This window comes from Suricata suricatta, chromosome 9 (assembly GCF_006229205.1).
Source record: "Suricata suricatta isolate VVHF042 chromosome 9, meerkat_22Aug2017_6uvM2_HiC, whole genome shotgun sequence".
NCBI lineage: Eukaryota > Metazoa > Chordata > Mammalia > Carnivora > Herpestidae > Suricata > Suricata suricatta.
Genome location: NC_043708.1, coordinates 80,490,217 through 80,490,672, shown reverse-complemented (window position 1 = coordinate 80,490,672; position 456 = coordinate 80,490,217). Strand labels below are relative to the sequence as shown.

General features: G+C 64.7%; 1 protein-coding gene across 2 annotated transcripts in view; it reads left to right on the top strand.

The window, feature by feature from the left end:
* The first annotated feature begins 323 nt into the window (after nucleotides 1–323).
* Nucleotides 324–456, top strand: part of BMF (Bcl2 modifying factor) — a 21,163-nt gene continuing 21,030 nt past the window's right edge. The window contains exon 1 of one of the 2 annotated variants that reach the window (XM_029951132.1): nucleotides 324–438. The gene's annotated coding sequence lies outside the window, so the exon portion shown is untranslated. The remainder of the gene's footprint in view (nucleotides 439–456) is intronic. The other variant, XM_029951129.1, reaches the window with a different exon arrangement.

Sequence of the window (456 nt, the reverse complement as noted above, 5' to 3'; positions counted from 1 at the left end):
CCGGCCATTCTCGAGAAAAAGAAGATAAAAGTCACTTTGGCGCCCCCTCTCTCGCTTCTAATAGAGAGGACTCAGGGACTCTCCAGTCCTTCCCGAGCTTGCGTTAGGAACTGAATCTGTTCGGACTAAGCGCTCCAGTAGCGTTTCTGATGGGAGCCGGAATTTCGCTCGGCCCCTTGCAATGTTTCCAAGGGAAGGTTCGTACATTCGTGACCGTCCCTGGCAGTCGCCCAGCCCGGGACTTGGGGCTCCACTCTCCATTGGCCGGCCGTGGGCGTGACGCGCGGGAGGCGGGGCCTCATCAGCTGTTTGCGGGATGCCCCGAGCGGGCGTATTTTGGAAACAATACGGCGCGGGCCACGGTGGCCTCCACCCGCGCCAGCCCGCCAGCTGCCGCTGCCGCCCCTGCCAGCGCCTCCCGCCACCCGCCGCAGCCCGGTGAGCGCGCGAGCGGCC